At 41.4% G+C, this 18822-nt stretch overlaps 1 protein-coding gene across 6 annotated transcripts in view; it reads right to left on the minus strand.

Annotated features, from left to right (window-relative positions):
* LOC139584005 (transcription factor SOX-6-like) overlaps positions 1-17003 on the minus strand; it is a 153377-nt gene extending 136374 nt beyond the window's left edge. For 2 of the 6 annotated variants that reach the window (XM_071415520.1, XM_071415523.1), the window contains exon 1: positions 16714-17003. The gene's annotated coding sequence lies outside the window, so the exon portion shown is untranslated. Of the gene's footprint in view, positions 1-15037; positions 15061-15755; positions 16184-16713 lie in introns of those variants that run through there. The other 4 variants (XM_071415524.1, XM_071415522.1, XM_071415519.1 and 1 more) reach the window with 4 other exon arrangements.
* Between the last annotated feature and the right edge of the window lie 1819 nt (positions 17004-18822).

Here is an 18822-nt window from a genome sequence, read left to right on the forward strand (position 1 = left end):
GGGCAAGTGTGTTATGCCAGTGCATCTGTACGTCTGTGGCGTGTGCCAGTTTCAGCAGCCCTTTCAGATTGTCAGAGAGGCTCATGGGAACTGCATGGGAGGCCAAACCTCAAACCCTCACCACAACATTTCAGCACATTTCCCTTTTTCAACCCCATCCAGAATAAGACAAACTGTAGATGTACAGTACGTCAATACCACGGAGAACAAATCACAGGATCTGATGAAAGAGTCAAGGCGTTTGTTAAGTGTGCACTTTACTCTGATTGGAGGTTCAAATCCAGCTCTGCCAATAGGATTCTGGGAACACATTCATGAACTCAAGCTCTTAACTCAACATTTTTGCAAACCACTGTTAACGGTATGCTCTTAAACACAAACGGTAGTAACACTAGCAAAAACATGATAACTGGTAATAATTCTTAGACAGTCTCGCAGGTGGTCAACACTGTGGTGTGAAATGATCGAGCCAAAGGTCACGTGACCCAGCGACCCAAGAGAACTCGAGGTGACACACATATCCACCTAGAGGCAATGTGGCGCAGACAGACAAGCATCAACACCGTCTCACCCTTTTGTTCGTCACGTCTGGTGTCAGCCTTTTGACCGTGCGTAAAGCACACAATGAAATGTGTGAGAGTGGAGCCTAACAAAAGCTAGTCTGTTTTGTTATTTCATACGGTAACTCGTTCACAGCTTTCTTCCATAGCGCGTCTTTTGTTTCGTGACGGAAGGCCATTTTCCTCCCTTGACACACCAGAAAGAAAGCCAGGCTTAACTTCATTATGATTTGTTTTCCATTTCGATCCAAGTCAAGTGTTCATATTTTCCTAGTTTCCCTTGGTGCGTCCTTGCGGCTGGGGGGGCGCTCGTGGAAGACAGCTTCGGGGATTGTAAGCTTCCTGGTCTGGAGACCATTCATAGCCTGTTCATAGTCTCTTTTAGAACCTGTTCATAACCCATTCATGTTGCAGGTCTCATCCTTTACGATTGCATGGACTAGTAGTTGAAGACGCTAAGCAACATTCTTGGAACTAAACCTGCTGCCGCCTTCTCCCTTCTAAACAGCTAGAGGTATTATTAGCCAATTACCTCCTAATTAAGGTTAATTAAGGCTTTAATGCACGTACTAAACTAACAAATCTCTGATGTAAAACAAGGTAAGATGAAATAAGGTAAAGTGAAAGACAAGAGAGGGAGGGATAGAAAAACATTGAAACATTACAAGAGGAAGTAAATGGGGGGAGAGAGAGAGTAATAGAGCTATTGGACGTCAGCAAAACTGCTAGCCTAGCGGGTGTTCTTTCCCGCTGTGGTAAATCCTCAAGGCTTTCATAATAAACAAAGAATTTGCTGCAGTGCAATAAGAGGAACGACTGAAGCACAAGTGTCAGTCACTACTAGGCCATCTCACTCTGTCAACGATCCAAAAGTCAGCACTCCATTGGCTAAAACCAAGGAGACTGATCCAAAAGTCAGCACTCCATTGGCTTTTAAGGAGTCCCCCCCCAAAAAAAAGGTCAGCAGTTTACCTGCAGTGTACATCCAGAGGACAGCTCCTTGACATGTCCTTCTGGCTGTACCACCAACGTTTAGAAGTCAGTCATCGAACGATCGAGAAAAGCTCAAGCAGAATTATGTTGTTTCTCTTTTACAACGATTCAGTCTTTAAAAAAACGTACGAATAAAGTTACAGTGATGGGAGTTACAGACAGTACAGTGGCGAATATAAACATGGGACACTGATCTATTTTGCATACCCCATGCAAGCATCAGACTATGTGTTGCCTGGCCAAGCTGGATGCAATGGGAGATACAGTACATTGAATGGGCAGGTTCTCGGAGGGTGTTTGAGTGCCTCTAGATCTTCCTCAAATTCAAATATTGAACACAAAGCCAGTTCCACTGCTTTTTTGTGTATTATTCCCTTTAATCAGGGACTGATTTAGACCTGCCTGGGACACCAGGTGGGTGCAATTAATTATCAGGTAGAAGAGAAAACCAGCAGTACCTTGTAGGGTAAGATTATTAGTTGTATTTTTTGGATTGGCTTTGGGTTCCTTCATTGCTGGCTCATGATGTCATTTCCTGTGGGCTTCACATGGAATCCTCCAGGTATTATCTTTGACAAGCCTAAATAAACGGATGATTAAGACGGCTGCCGATCCAGTGGTTTTCTCCCTGTTGGGTGGTGGTGGAAGTCACGATTTGAAAGTTGTGTTGATACTGCCACGGTCCTTTGTTGAGGCCTGTTGTCTAAAACCACTCACTCAAAAGTACTGCTTTATTCACCCTATGCTGCAGCCTGCAGGTACAGCCCATTGCCACTGTTAGCTTCAGGAATGCTTAGAATATATTGGAGGATTCCCTTAAAGACAAGATGACCATGGGTTCAATGTTTTCAAAGGAGGACAGGGGGTGAAGGAGAGAGATAAGGGGATCACAAAAAGGAGAAATAAATGTTTTGGCGACTGGAGACGCAGGAGAACTACTGCTATACATTGGGGAACGGGGAAGTACTGGTTTGATTGCTGTGGTGAGTTCAAGGGGCATGTTCGTGTACGATGTCTAATAGCAAAGTACATTTGGGGAGAGAGGCGCAAACACACTTAAGTGACTCTTGCAGAAGGGGGCCCACAGTTTGGGTTGTCATTATTACTGGTTTGTCAGGTATGATCCCATTCAGACTTATAATTGGATGGTGGGGGAGCAGCATCTTCATTTGAGCCAGTTTGCTGCAGCAGGAAAATAATCCTGTAGCAACAGGACATGTGAATTTAGGGATTATAATTCATGGACATTTTTGCAGGGTTTGATATATTTTTTCGTAAGGGAAAATCAAGTCTGACATTTCAAAGTGGAAATTACAAACTTCAGAAGCCTGTTCATCAAATCAAATCAAGCGTTATTTATACAGCACATTTCAGACATGGAATGCAATGCAATGTGCTTCACAGGAAAAAAACGAATAAAAACAATTAACTACGCAACAAACACAAGAGGATAAAAAACAAAATAATGACAAACACTGAATGACTAAAGAGCACCCTAAGGAAAAGCAAAGCTAAAAAGATGTGTTTTAAGATCTTTTTAAATATGTCCACCGTTTCGGGCCCCCCTCAGGTTCTCTGGCAGTCTATTCCAGAGGCTGGGGCCATAATAACTAAAGGCTCCCTCTCCATGCCTCTTGGTCCTAGGCTTTGGGATAGTTAAAAGACCAGTACCAGAGGACCTGAGGGACCTACTGGGTACATAACTTAAAAGCATGTCTGATATCGTGCACAATCATGGATTGATTTAAAAACCAATAGAAGAATCTTAAAATGTATTCTAAAACTCACAGGCAGCCAGTGCAGAGACTTTAAAACAGGGGTAATCTGTGCTCACTGTCTGGTCTTGGTCAGTACCCGTGCTGCAGCATTCTGTACGTTTTGCAGTTGACCAATGGCTTTCTTGGGTAGACCAGACAGGATAGCATTATAGTAGTCAAGCCTGCTTGTAATAAAAGCATGGACGAGTCTCTCTGTATCAGCCTGAGAGAGAAACGGCTGCACCTTGGCAATGTTCCTCAGATCGTAAAAACCTATTTGTCACATTCCTAATGTGTGATTTGAAATTGAGTTCAGAATCTAAAATGACATCTAGTTTTTTCACCTGGTGTTTTATCTTTATTGCCCGCGAATTAAAATGTGCGGCCAGATTCTCGCTCTGTGCTTTGGCTCCAACAATAAGTACCTCGGTCTTGTCTTGATTTAGTTGGAGGAAGTTGTGAGCCATCCAAGTATTTACATCACTAATACAGTCTAATAATTTATCTGTGGAGGCCAACCCACCTCTCCAGTCTGTCCAGAAGGAAATCATGGTCAACAGTATCGAATGCAACACTTAAATCCAAGAGTACAGAGAGCTGTTTGGCATCTATGTCCGCTATAAGATAATGTATCACTTTAACTAAGTCTGTGTCTGTGCTGTGGTGGGCACGAAAACCAGATAGGATTTATTTATTTTTTAATACAGTTGGCACAAAATCATTTCGCTGTCTGAAAACCAATTTCTCCAGAATTTTGCTTAAGAATTGAAGGTTGGAGATTAGCCAAAAAGTGCTAACAGCTGAAAATCTAGATTACTTTTCTTCATAAAGGGTTTCACCATAGCAGTTTTTAGCAGTGAGGAAAGTGTCTGTGATTAACAATAGCTTGCACTTAAAACAGTTTTGAAGAAGGTGGTGGGGATAGGATCGAGAAGGCAGGTTTAAGTTGTGATCACTTTCCTGAGCATGTCTGCGTCAGCCTGGGAAAATAAATCTATAGTGCCTTTGCGTGTTAGGGTAGGGCACATATCATAAAACTTCTCATCTTGCTTGACTGATACCTAGCTTAATGTTTGTTATCTTATCTCTGAAATATGCCGCAAACTTATCACATTTAGATTTTGAGGAAAGTTCACATAGGTTTGCGGGGGTAGACCATCAATGGTCGAGAAGAGCACACTCATACTATTCTGATTATTAGTGATCAACTTAGAAAAATTAGCCCGGTCTGGTATTTCTAATTGCCTTGATACAGTGCATTCGGAAAGTATTCAGACCCCTTGACTTTTTCCACATTTTGTTACAGCCTTTTTCTAAAATGGATAAAACATTTTTTTAAATCCTCATCAATCTACACACAATACCCCATCATGTCAAAGCAAAAACTGGTTTTTATACATTTTTGCAAATGAATTCAACATTAAAAAAAACTGAAATATCTCATTTACATAAGCATTCAGACCCTTGAAATTGAGCTCAGGTGCAGCCTGTTTCCATTGGTCATCTTTGAGATGTTTCTACAACTTGATTGGAGTCCACCGGTGGTCAATTCAATTGATTGGACATCATTTGGAAAGGCACACACCTAACTCTATAAGGTCAGACAGTTGACAGTGAATGTCAGAGCAAAAACCAAGCCATGAGGTCGAAGGATATGTCCGTAGTGCACCGAGACAGGATTGTGTCGAGGCACAGATCTGGGGAAGGGTACCAAAACATTTCTGCAATATTGAAGGTCCCCAATAACACAGTGGCCTCCATCATTCTTAAATGGAGGAAGTTTGGATCCACCAAGACTCTTCCTAGAGATGGCCACCCGGCCAAACTGAGCAATCGAGGGAGAAGGGCCTTGGTCAGGGAGGTGACCAAGAACCCGATGGTCACTCTGACAGAGCTGCAGATTTCCTCTGTCGAGACAGGAGAACCTTCCAGAAGGACAACCTTCTCTGCAGCACTCCACCAATCAGGCCTTTATGGTAGAGTGGCCAAACAGAAGCCACTCCTCAGTAAAAGGCACATGACAGCCCTCTTGGATTCTCTGGTCTGATGAAACCAAGATTGAACTCTTTGGCCTGAATTCCAAGCGTCATGTCTGCAGGAAACCTGCACCATCTCCATGGTGAAGCATGGTGGTGGCAGCATCATGCTGTGGCAATGTTTTTCAGCGGCAGAGACTGGGAGACTAGTCAGGATCGAGCGAAAGATGAATGGAGCAAAGTATAGAGAGATCCTTGATAAAAACCTGCTCCAGAGCACTCTGGACCTCAGACTGGGGCGAAGGTTCATCTTCCAACAAGACAATGAGCCTAAGCACACAGCCAAGACAACACAGGTGTAGTTTCGGGACAAGTCTCTGAATGTCCTTGAGAGGCCCAGCCAGAGCCCGGACTTGAACCTGATCCAACCTCTCTGGAGAGACCTGAAAATAGCTGTGCAGCAGCACTCCCCATCCAACCTAACAGAATTTGAGAGGATCTACAGAGAAGAACGGGAGAAACTCCCCAAATACAGGTGTGCCAAGCTTGTAGCTTCATACCCAAGAAGACTCGAGGCTGTAATCGCTGCCAAAGGTGCCTCAACAAAGTACTGAGTAAAGGCTATGAATACTTGTTTAAATGTGATATTCCCAAAAAAATGTTTTTGATTGGTCATTATGGAGTATTGTGTGTAGATTGATGAGATGTTTAAAAAAAATGGGGAATAAGTGTGTAATGTAACAAAACGTGGAAAAAGGGATGGGATCTGAATACTTTCCGAATGCACTGTACATATGCCAAGTTGCTCTCAGAATATCATAACGAACCTGCAACTTTGACTTTATCTACTTTACTGCAATTTCTCTTTAATTGATTTGTTTCCTCACTCATCCAAGGGGCTCTCCATTTGGATCGGGCATTTTTCAACCATACTGGAGCTATGGCATCAATGGTTGCCCTTTATTTGCTATTAAAGTTATCAACTAAATCATCACAAGAGGGAGGCAGAATAGGTTCCTACATTCAATAAAATCTGTAGCAACATCTGAGGTAAGGTAGCATTTCTTAATAACACGTTCAGTATTACCCTGTGCTATGGGCAAAAAGGTAGTAAAAAAACACACAGTGGTGATCAGATAAAGCAACATCAACAATAGAGGATATGTCAATAAAAAGCCCCTTGGTAATAACCAGGTCCAAAGTATGGCCGCGGTTATGGATAAAGTCCATAGAGCTCAAAAGATTCATAAATTCAATAGCCTTGAAGTCAGTCTCTTTGTCAACATGAATATTAAAATCGCCCAATACAATGATTTTATCATAGTTCTCAAGGACAATAGACAATAGTTCAGAGAAATCAGTAAAGAAAGTGGGGAAGTGCATTGATGGCCTATACAGGGTTCTGGCCAGCACTGATGGCTGACATTTAAACAGTATAGCATGATGCTCAAAAGACCCAAAGTCGCCAAACGAAATGTCCTTACAGCTGAGATCATTAGTAAAAAAAAAAAACTTTTCTGATAGAGTATGAAAAGCTGTAGTCCGGGGGGGAGGCCTTAATAAGAGTGGCACTACAGCCTGAAGACAGCCATGTTTCAGTGAGAAACATGCAATCAACTTTGCGCTCAGTAATGAGGTCATTCACGAGAAAGGTTTTACTAGTGATTGCTCTAACATGTAAAAGCACAATGTGTGGGCCACTCTGCCCCTGAGGCATCTGCCTCGAGGTAATCAATGGAGTAACAAACAAATGATTAACGCTACTACCACGTTTTCTGACAGTCTCCAATCTATCAGAATGGTAGGAGATGACAGTTTGTATGAACTCACCAGGAGGTGGAGTTAAAGGAACATAAATTAGGTTACTCACAATAACTATAGTGCCATTTCTACAGGAGTTAATATGCTTTCCAAGTCCTCTGTTGCATATTCTGACAGAGAGAACTGGAGCACTACCATACAGACCCTGTATGTCAGTCTCAAAAACAGTTTGCGATGTTACTGGAAATAATCCTGGAACCCCTGTGGTTAGGGTGAATCCAATCTCTTTTAAAAAGTGCCGGTTGCTCCCACAGCAAATCAAAGTTGTCACAAAAAGAGACATTCCTGTCGTTGCAAAGTTTCTTCAGGTACTCGTGTAGTGAAACGGGTCGGCTGAAAAGTTCAAAACCCTATCAGTAGCACGGGAGGGGGCCAGAGATAATTATCTTCCCTGTGCTAGCAGGTTGTTGACTTTCTTTGTAGTCCTCAGACTGCCTAAAACGAAGGTTGTTAAAACCTACGTGAGTGACGATGGTGTCAATATTGGAGTAGTTGGCCAGAAGAGGGACTTCCTGTCATGGACACAGGCTCCTGGGTGACAGTGGACCTTGGTCGGTCTACAGACCGTAGGCAGGCCAAAATCTCTCACCATTGAGCTGCCCACAATGATGGTGGTCATGATGGAATCCGATGGGGAACGAAGAGGGGGAGCGGTTTGGGATGGCCTCGGACAGGGGGGATGGAGGCTTCAAGCCAGGCTAGCCTGACTCTTCGCACCAGCCACAGAGGATGGCGTCGGAAACCCCAGGAAGGTGGAGGATGGCCCGAGACCCTTCTGTTTTGAGTCACCAACCTGCTGAACTGTGGTGGTCATGGGGGAGGGGCCACTGGGCGGCAGCCGGCTGTTGGTATACACCCAGGATCCATGCTGACTCCTGGGGGCTGGTAGGTCTGTCTCAAGCAGGGCAAAGCTGTTTGATAGTTGGATCGGATCTTCTCGGATAGATGAAGGGTGGCCAGACTGCCTCCCCAATCTCCTACGCCTTGCGAGTGTCCAGATTCCTATGGGCCGGGGAGTTGAGTTTGACGTCTGTCCGTTGGATTGGGACAGATCAACGCCGCCCGACTCACCGACAGCTTTGCTATATTAAAAAAGATTTGGTTTGCCTGGGTCGGATCTTCTCGGTCGGTGTACTTAGAAAGCAGGTTATCCGGACCTCCCGAGTGGTGCAGTGGTCTAAGGCACTGCATCGCAGTGCTAGCTGTGCCACTAGAGATCCTGGTTAGAGTCCAGGCTCTGTTGCAGCCGGCTGCAACTGTAGCTATGATTAATGGTTCCGTATTTCACTGAAAGAATAAACGTTTTGTTTTCGAAATTATAGTTTCCGGATTTGACCATATTAATGACCAAAGGCTCGTAATTCTGTGTGTTTATTAAAATTAAGTCTATGATTTGATATTTGATAGAGCAGTTTGACTGAGCGGTGGTAGGCAGTAGCAGGCTCGTAAGCATTCATTCAAACAGCACTTTACTGCGTTTGCGAACAGCTCTTAGCAATGCTTGAAGCACAGCGCTGTTTATGACTTCAAGCCTATCAACTCCCGAGAGTAGGCTGGCAATACTAAAGTGCCAATAAGAACATCCAATAGTCAAAGGTATAGAAAATACAAATGGTATAGAGAGAAACAGTTGACGTGTCATAATTCCTATAATAACTACAACCTAAAACTTCTTAACTGGGAATATTGAACAACTGGGAATATTGAACCACAAGCCTTCATATGTTCTCATGTTCTGAGCAAGGAATATAAACGTTAGCTTTTTTACATGGCACATATTGCACTTTTACTTTCTTCTCCAACAATGTGTTTTTGCATTATTTAAACCAAATTGAACATGTTTCATTATTCATTTGAGACTAAATAGATTTTATTTATGTATTATATTAAGTTAAAATTAAAGGGTTCATTGTTCATTCAGTATTGTTGTAATTGTCATAGTTAAAAATATATATAAAAATCGTCCGATTAATCGGTATCGGCTTATTTTGGTCCTCCAATAATCGGTATCGTATCGGCGTTGAAAAATCATAATCGGTCAACCTCTAATACAAAGCTCTCTCTTTTAAACCTCCAATACACTAAAGTTTTTACATCTCCTCCATTGCAGAGGGTTCTCCTGCAACGGAATGATCAAATTAAGATCCGACTTCTGAAGAGCAGCACCCACAAAAGGATAGGTCATTCCAGCCATTGAAAGTGAGCAGGAAAAAGAAAACTGGCAAAATGGGAAATCGGGTTCCAAGGTTATATGGTGGAGGGAAAATAGAAAGCAATTCAATCCACCCTCAACTGGCATTGTGGTTGAAGAACGTACAGGCCGTTGTACTTCAAGTGCTCATTCACTAGAGCTTCAACCTTTCTTTTTCAGCAGCAAGACTGCAATTTGGGTGTGTCGTACAGCCGCAGATAAGTATAGGCTGGCTAATATGTACTTACGAGATGGAGAGAAATACTTACGGCTAAATATTTAATGTCTGTTTGTACAACACATGTCCAATTTGGGTGCTGGTGTCCTTTGAAAGAGCTCAACAACCAATAATTATGACTTTCTGGCTCTGTCACTAACAAGAATAAAGCTTTCTGAATGACACCTTTAATCTCAAAACAACATGCAGAGGGGAAAAGTGCAAATGTGGACGTAATTTAAGTAATACAAATATAATACATGTATTGTGTTTAGAAGCAGGATGCGCTTAATCTAATAAAGATAAGCCAAACAAAATTACAACAAAAGAACAGGGTCGGAATAAGGATGAAAAAACTAGTAACATTAATAAATATGTATTCATTAACAAATGTGTTTTAGTCACTATGAAGACTATTGTGTCTTAATGAAATACACCTGTGGCCATTTCTATGTTATTACCATGGTTATAACCATCAGCAAGGCTGCAGGCAAGCTGCTAATGAGTGCAGCCAATTGTACCAATCTCTAAGTAGTCCATAACTCACATTCTCACTCTCTCCCCCTCTCTCTCAGCTGTCAAACACCCTCACCTGTAAGTCGCCTGCAACCGTTTGCCCCTTTTCCTATTGCCAAGAGAATGTCACCCTAGATGAAAGAGAAAGCTAACAGGATCTACTCTTTCACTCTGCTGCAAATAGCAACTCATTTGACATCAGCATTTATCATATATTTTCTTAAAAGACAACTTGAGCCTTAAAAATGTACAAGTCACTTAGCACTATAGAATGAACCTCAAAAACTGTTTCAATGATTTTGAAGTTCTGATATATTCTGGTGACAAAAAGCTGAAAAGCAAAGTGTATTGAAGGCCAAGTGCAGAGAATCTAAAAAATATATATAATAACCATTGTGTCGGAAATATCATATAAAACAATCACAAACCAAATTGCATCTTAAGTTATATATATATATATATATATATATATTTACATACACATACACACACTGTACACACACACACACACACACACGCACATTTTCCATAAGCACAAAAAGCTTATTTCTCTCAAATCTTGTGCACAAAGTTGTTAACATCCCTGTTGGTGAGCATTTTATTCTTTGTCAAGATAATCCATCCACCTGACAGGTATGGCATATCAAGAAGCTGATTATTACACAGATGCAATTTGCGCTGGGGCCAATAAAGGCCACTCTAAAATGTGCAGTTTTGTCACACAACACAATGCCACAGATGTCTCAAGTTGAGGGAGCATGCAATTGGCATACTGACTGCAGGAATGTCCACCAGAGCTGTTGCAAGATAATTAAATGATCATTCTCTACCATAAGCCACCTCCAACATCGTTTTAGAGAATTTGGCAGTACGTCCAACCAGCCTCACAACCGCAGACCAGGTGTAACCACGCCCCCCCAAAACCACATCCGGCTTCTTCACCTGCGGGATCGTCTAAGACCAGCCACCCGGACAGCTGATGAAACTGAGGAGTATTTCTGTCTGTAATAAAGCCCTTTTGTGGGGAAAAACTCCTTCTGATTGGCTGGGCCTGGCTCCCTAGTGGGTGGGCCTGGCTCCCAAGTGTGTGGGCCTATGCCCACCCATGGCTGTGCCCCTGCCCAGTCATGTGAAATCCATAGATTATTTCAGTTGATTGATTTCCTGATATGAACTGTAACTCAGTAAAATCATTGAAATTGTTGCATGTTGCATTTATATTTTTGTTCAGTATATATATATATACAGTACCAGTCAAAAGTTTGGACACACCTACTCATTCAAGGGATTTTCTTTATTTCTACTATTTTCTACATTGTAGAATAATAGGGAAGACATCAAAACTATGAAATAACACATATGGAATCATGTAGTAACCAAAAAAGTATTTAACCTCTCTTGTGTAGGAGCAGTATTTTCACGTCCGGATGAAAAGCGTGCCCAAAGTAAACAGCCTGTTACTCATGCCCAGAAGCTAGGATATGCATAGAATTGGTAGATATGAATAGAAAACACTCTAAAGTTTCTAAAACTGTTAAAATGATGTCTGTGAGTATAATAGAACTGATATGGCAGGCGAAACCCCGAGGACACACCATAAAAAAAAAAGAAACTCAGCCTTCCACTGTATCCAATGGCTTTCATGTCTATTATGAGGCGAAGTCCTCCCAGATTGCAGTTCCTAGGGCTTCCACTAGATGTCAACAGTCTTTAGAAAGAGTTTCAGGCTGGTTTTTGGAAGAATTAGCTAGAAGTTGAAGTTTTTCTAAGTGGCTCCCATTTTGGCTGTAGTGTTTCCATGCGCGTGGGTGAAAGCGCGTTCTTTGTTATTTATCTCCGGTAATGAACATACTATTCTCCGTCTTAAATTGTATCGTTTATTTACGTATTAGGGTACCTGAGGTTTGATTATAAACGTTGTTTGACTTGTTTGGATAAGTTTATTGGTAACGTTTGGGATTAATTTTGTATGCATTTTGATGGAGGGAAACCGGTGGATTATTGAATGAAGCGCGCCAGCTAAACTGAGTTTTTATGGATATAAAGAAGGACTTTATCGAACAAAAGGACCATTTGTGATGTAACTGGGACCTTTCGGAGTGCCAGCTGAAGAAGATCTTCAAAGGTAAGGCATTTATTATATCGCTATTTCTGACTTTCGTGTCGCACCTGCCTGGTTGAAAAATGTTTTTCAAGTTTTTGTATGCGGGGCGCTGTCCTCAGATAATCGCATGGTGTGCTTTCGCCGTAAATCCTTTTTGAAATCTGACACGGCGGCTGGATTAACAAGCAGTTAATCTTATTTTGATGTATAATACTTGTATTTTCATGAATGTTAAATATTTATATTTCTGTAATTTGAAATTTGCGCTCTGCAATTTCACCGGATGTTGGCCAGGGTGGAACGCACCTGCCCATAAGAAGTTAACAAATCAAAATATATTTGAGATTCTTCAAAGAAGCAACCCATTGCATTGATGACAGCTTTGCAGACTCTTGACATTCTCTCAACCAGCTTCATGAGGTAGTCACCTGGAATGCATTTCAATTAACAGGTGTACCTTGTTAAAAGTTAATTTGTGGAATTTCTTTCCTTCTTAATGCGTTTGAGCCAACCAGTTGTGTTGTGACAAAGTATGGGTGGTAGACAGAATATAGCCCTATTTGGTAAAAGACCCAGTCCATATTACGGCAAGAACCACTCAAATAAGCAAAGAGAAACGACAGTCAATCATTACTTTCAGACACGGAGGTCAGTCAATCTGGAAAATTTTGAGAAGTTTCTTCAAGTGCAGTCGCAAAAACTATCAAGCGCTATGATGAAACTGGCTCACATGAGGACCGCCACAGGAAAGGAAGACCCAGTGTTACCTCTGCTGCAGAGGATAAGTTCATTAGAGTTACCAGCCTCATAAATTGCAGCCCAAATAAATGCTTCACAGAGTTCAAGTAACAGACACATCTCAACATCAACTGTTCAGAGGAGACTGTGTGAATCAGGCCTTCATGGTAAACACTACTAAAGGACACCAATAAGAAGAAATTACTTGCTTGGGCCAAGAAACACGAGCAATGGACATTAGACCGGTGGAAATCTGTACTTTGGTCTGATGAGTCCAGATTTGAGATTTTTGGTTCCAACTGCCGTGTCTTTGTGAGACGCAGAGTAGGTGAACGGATGATCTCTGAATGTGTGGTTCTCACCATGAAGCATGGAGGAGGAGGTGTGATGGTGTGGGGGTGCTTTGCTGGTGACACTGTTGTGATTGATTTAACATTCAAGGCACACTTAACTAGCATGGCTACCACAACATTCTGCAGCGATACGCCATCCCATATGGATTGCGTTTAGTGGGACTATCATTTGTTTTTCAACAGGACAATGACCCAAAACACACCTCCAGGCTGTGTAAGAGCTATTATACCAAGGAGAGTGATGGAGTGCTGCATCAGATGACCTGACCTCCACAATCACCCAACCTCTACCCAATTGAGATGGTTTGGGATGAGTTGGACTGCAGAGTGAAGGAAAAGACATCAACAAGTGCTCAGCATATGTGGGAACTCCTTCAAGACTGTTGGAAAAGCATTCCAGGTGAATCTGGTTGAGAGAATGCCAAGAATGTGCAAAGCTGTCATCAAGGCAAAGAGTGGCTACTTTGAAGAATCTCAAATATAAAATAGATTTGGATTTGTTTAACACTTTTTGGGTTACTACATGAGTCCATATGTGTTATTTCATAGTTGTGATGTATTCACTATTATTCTACAACGTAGTAAATAGTACAAAATAAAGAAAATACCCTTGAATAAGTCGGTATGTCCAAATTTTGACTGGTACTGTATATACAATTAAAAGTCTCATTATTGCTTAAATATACCATGAGGTAAGGTTTAGCTCAAGCAGATGCAATATTTTCAAGAATGGGTTATTATAACATTTATTTTCAGGCGCCTCCCTCATGTCAGCATAAGTCTGGACATGACAGGTTGTAGCCAATGTCTATCACCTACACTTTGACATGTAGGCTAACTATTTATGTACATTTACATGCACTTATGTTATTCTTAATTAACAGAATAGCTACTGTTTTTCAGTTTTCAAACCAATCAAATCAATTGCCTATGTTTGTTAATGGTCTTGGTACCCTTGCAGATGACCTTGGTGCCCTGGCAGATTGGGAACCTCTTGAAGGAAAATGGACTTGCCCCTAAAATCAAGAAGTTCCAGGCCTGGGGCTAATCATAGCCTAATTATGAAATGACAATGAGTCACAGTTTTCTCAATGCACGGTTTATTGTGTTTTTTTGTATTACTTCTTGAAGGTATTTATCATATTAGGTATGTGTTTTAATAGGCCTAAATAGTTGGACATGTTAGCCTACACTTGGGGGCAGTTACAAGGCTAACCTATATGAACGTGTTTGATGGGACTGACATAATTAATAGGCTATAATGTAAAGGTTTAGTGTGAATGATGAGGACGGCTGTATTTGTGCGCAGATCATATAAGAAACGACCGCTGAAACGACAAATGAACGGTCCATAACTAAATCCAGGCGAGCTACAGGTGCGCCGCGACTGTATGGTTGCTCAGACAGTGGATAGCACGTCCCGGGACAATGTGCTGAATTGGCTGCCTATTTATAAGTCTGCCATTTGAACGTGGACTGCACTCTAATGCCACTTTACCTTATGAGGAAACTTTAACCCACAGCACCTGCTCAAAACAAATTGGCATACGAGATCAACTTCACCCCCGCGAAGGTTCCCGTCGTCGGATTGTTTTTCAAACAGACACTCTCGCTTACAACGGGAATGTGCTTCTCAATTGGCTAGCTAGAGAGCACAGACAATTACACTTAAGATGAAGAATATAGGCACTATTTAAATTCGAGATAATGGATTTGAAATGTGTCCAAATAGCAATAAGGCTGCTCCATTTCAATTATATGCTAGATTAATTAGTAGAAAAATGGGGTGGAACGTTGTGTGTCCTTCTTACCTGGATGTCACTCTCAGTGTCAACAAGTTAGAGGGATAAAACAAAGAAATCTGTGTGGCACTGATCCTGGATATTACCACAATCCAGTGAATTTCCTTTTTAGTTGTTTTAAAACCGCATCACTGGCACGTGAATTCATTTTGATCGCCAGTGCGTGCGAGGGCTCTCTTTCAAAACGTTATCACCGGGCGTGCAGCACTCCGAGACGCATTATCTGAGAACTAAATTTAGGAAACTCCCTAAAGTGATGACCTATCTCGCTTTTCCAGAAAGGCTATGATGCTTCAGTGCGCCTTGTCCTCCTACACCCTGACATGTAAACGTATCATTAAGTTCACCCCACGAAACCTCAACGAAACGTTCACTCTTCCACAAGATAGCCTACAAAAAGCCCATACTGTTAAGTGCAAGGCAGAACGTACAGTTCTAAATGTCAGTCGAAGTGTGTGAAGCATGACGAAATAAACGCTCCTCCTAAATCGCTACGTTCATATGACAATCAATTAAATGACATTTCGTAATTGTCCACCATAATAGTTATTGCATTGGCAATCATCTATAATAACAGCAAAGTCAAAAGAAAAGATATAGAGACAAGTAGTCTAGTCTATAGGCTACGCTACATGCTGTTTTCAACTTGAAAACGTTCACAAAAATGTTTAATGTTCAATGTAGGCTATAGCCTAGGCAATCAGAATTCCAATTGAGAACAACTTACTTCAAGAAGTTCCCCTTTCTTTGCACCGTGTTCTCGCTGGGACCAACGTCTTGTTTCTTCTGTATTGTCTCCCAATGGATCCGTTTTAGAACGAAGGGTTACGTCTATTTTAATTTATGACTCACCACGCATTCTTTTAAGGTCAGTTTCCATGACCCGAGAGAGAGTAAACTTGTGAGAGAGACATCCCCTACTCAGCACCGTCGACAATATTCCCATTTTCCAGTTGATTAGAACTGAATAAAATTCTTTCTGATTTGGACATGGCGCCGAAGTAAACCGAGCGCACAGTGAACAAACTCCGAAAGGCTCAGCATTTACACTTGAGGTGGTGGCCCTGTGGCCAGAAAAGCGCACGTCGTTTCGATGAATAGTAGCCGGCTACCACTATGTGGACGAACGTGAAACTACCTCCTATTAAAATAGCCTACAATACCAACAGGCAGCTATCTTCAAGCTGCAGGGCTCGCTCGCAAAGTTAATGGGGAATGCAGAAAAAACGACTTGTATTAAACGGATTGTGGGCCTATTACAGTGAAACGTGCTGACATAAACCAGCGTGCACGGAATTATATCACTTTAAGCTACAGACATCGTTTTACAATAAGCATTTGATAACACTTAGTTTAGCAAAGTAGTTCAGACTGAAACACAACGTAGGCACAATATTTTGTAAATGTAATATGCAATGACAAATACAATAGGCGTATGTTGCAGAATCATTAGGCTACGTGTAATTTGTTCACTGACCAAACTCGCCTCAATTGACATTTTCCCTTTTAAAATAACATGTAAGTGTAGGCATAGTAGCCTATCAATCTCAATGACAAAACATTAATAACCTCTTAATAACCTATGATGCAGGGACTTAAGCTACACATTGGGAAGCAACAAACAGCCACAGCAAAAGCACCACATTAATATAAATGTTCGGATATAGCAATAGGGCTATTCTTACCTTGGCTTGATGTATCCAGTCTGTGGGTATCACGTTGTATTATCAAAGGACAATGTTGTCTGTATCAGTGGAGAAAGCAATACAGGCAACTTGTGTGGCCATGGGCCACTTAAAACTCTGGTGCGCGAAGTGAGGTTCTCTTGAGAGGCTCTTTGGTAACTTTGTTAGCTAGTCAATCTTGGCTACCATAACTATTTTAAGCATTTCCCATCGTGCAACAATTTGAAAGTGAGGCGAAGTGAGTGAGTGTTCACTGTTGTCGTGCACGGAGAGTACTCCTTCTCCCTAATGGATGCAACGAGAGAAACTGACAATGAAAACATTGAGAAGGATCGAGAGAGAGAGAGAGAGAGAGAGAGCAAGAGAGAGTGTGTCAGGTTTTATAAATTGGTCTATTGGAATTTATATAATGATAATGATCATTTGTTTGCTTTAAAATACAACGACCACAGTGCAGAACTCGTTTGCTTTCAGTAAAACAAGTTTTGATGTTGGTTATTTTTAATATGCGAAGTGTATAATCTGTTTCTTATATAAACCAAACGATTTGTCAAGGAAATCAGACTACCACCACTTTAGCAACGTCAATGCAACCAAACTTGCGTTGTCTAATGTCAATGCCTTTCATGGCACACATTCGTTGAGCGGGTATCGAAAACAAATATTGGTTCCCGGGTGACTTGTTAAATGAATTACTTTGTATGACGCTGTTTATAAAAGATAAACAAATTAAGGCGTTTCACTTTTGGATCCAAATGTAATTCTATCAAGCATTAAGAATATCATGACATGTTGACCACATTGTTGCTTAAATGTCTGTTGAATAATTATAGCCCTATTTTAATAGAATGAAAGGGCTATTACATGATTAAATGTTTGGCTATATTCTAAATTAGTAACATTTCAGAACAATGTATCTTAACGAATAAGAAAAATATTCCAAAATGCATGCATGTTCACGATCAAAGCATTTGTAAATCAACCTATAGCCCATGAGCAATTATCGAATTTATATTAATTTGATATTCATATAAATTGGAAAATTAATTGTAGCCTATTAAAAACGGACATGTAGGCTTTTTGGTTGTCAACCTATTCAATCAAATCTTAAAATACGAGACATGGGTTATTTATTTCCTTCAAAGATGATGGATTACTAGACTATTGATAGGGACATTTTGGAGTTGAAACTTTAAATATGAGTGCCTTTTAAAGATATGCCTGGTAAAATTGCAGACAAAAATGCAGTTACTCTTACGCCACCCTGTGGTAAACGTAGACAGCTCAAGCTCACCAGTGTGTCTACGATCACTGACTGCCAGTAACTACTGGCTGCCAGTATACTTGGGAGATGTATCAAAACGGTCAATGCAATCTGGAATCCTTGGGACGCCCCGTACCCTAAAGTCTAACCGTACCCTAAAGTCTAACCTTAACCCCTATCCTTGTCTGAGACCAGCCACCAGGACCAGCTGATGAAATTGAGGAGTATTTCTGTTTGTAATGAAGCACTTTTGTGGAGAAAAACGAATTCGGATTGGCTGGGCCTGGCTCCGCAGTGGTAGACCTGCGAATTCGAGCGCTGGAGAGAGGGAGCGGGATTAGGCGTGACAGGCTAGAAAATAACCATTACCAAACATATGAATATACAGTGAGCTCAAAGTATTGGGACAGTGACACGTTTTGTAGTTTTGGCTTTGTAATCCACACTTTGGATTTGAAATTATATAATGACTGAAGTTAAAGCCCCGACTGTCTGCTTTAAATTGAGGGTATTTTCATCCATATCGGGTGAACCGTGAACCGCACTTTTTGTACATAGTCCCCCCCATTTAAGGAGACCAAAAGTATTGGGACAAATTCACATATGTGTCAGTTTGTCACGCCCTGACCTTAGAGATCCTTTTTATGTCTTTATTTTGGTTTGGTCAGGGCGTGAGTTGGGGTGGGCATTCTATGTCTTGCATTCTATGTTAATTTTTCTATGCTTTCTATTTCTTTGTTTGGCCGTGTGTGGTTCTCAATCAGAGGCAGCTGTCTATCGTCTCTGATTGAGAACCATACTTAGGTAGCCTTTTTCCACCTGTGTGTTGTGGGTAGTTGTTTTCT

This window comes from Salvelinus alpinus, chromosome 9 (assembly GCF_045679555.1).
Source record: "Salvelinus alpinus chromosome 9, SLU_Salpinus.1, whole genome shotgun sequence".
Lineage (NCBI taxonomy): Eukaryota > Metazoa > Chordata > Actinopteri > Salmoniformes > Salmonidae > Salvelinus > Salvelinus alpinus.